The sequence below is a fragment of the Penaeus monodon genome, chromosome 23, assembly GCF_015228065.2.
Source record: "Penaeus monodon isolate SGIC_2016 chromosome 23, NSTDA_Pmon_1, whole genome shotgun sequence".
Lineage (NCBI taxonomy): Eukaryota > Metazoa > Arthropoda > Malacostraca > Decapoda > Penaeidae > Penaeus > Penaeus monodon.
The window spans coordinates 39,842,967-39,843,748 of NC_051408.1; positions in this window are offsets into that span (position 1 = coordinate 39,842,967).

Genomic DNA, 782 nt, shown 5'->3' on the forward strand with positions numbered 1-782 from the left:
AAAAAAAAAACTAAACAATTCCACATTATATAATATATACGATTTTCGAAAAATTATTTCTCCATCACAAAATCGACGACCTTCGTAAAATGATGCCAACGTAGATAATTGTATGGGATAGAGAGACGGATATTTCATAGTGTAAGTTTATCCTCCTTTGTCTCAGTTTCAACAATCGTCTTTAAGAATTCACTGATGAAGAAGAGAAGCCTTGACACCCTCGCTTCCTTATAAGAATCCTGCGTCGTTCAATTCTCTCTGAGATTACTAATGAGGGGGGAGAAGCTGTTAGGGTAACAATGCGAGAGAAAAACAAGAGAATTACAATTTTAAAGTTAGAAATGATGATAAGCAAGATATGACTAATGATAAGGAAAAAAACGGTCGATGTAGTAGCAGTAGTAAGAGTCAGTGAGAATAATAAAGCTACTGGTGGTGGGGATCCTTATGATAGCAATAAGTATTAAACATATTATCTTTCTGCTGTAACCACAACATTATTTCCAGCTATACATAAAAAAGATACATCCATAATCTTAAAATATCCATACCCGAAAACAAAACAAAAAATAATAATAATAATTCGAAGACACACATCTCGTACTATGACGTCATCAGCAGCATCAAAGGCCGCATCTCACAGCCATGTCTTGCCTCCATAAAAGTGACTTGCACCTGCGCTGCTGCGCTACGTCAAACTTTGTATCTTAAGTGTGTTTGTGTTCTTAATTACACGGAGAATATTGGTTCATGCATTAGTTTTATCATGGGATGTGGTGCAT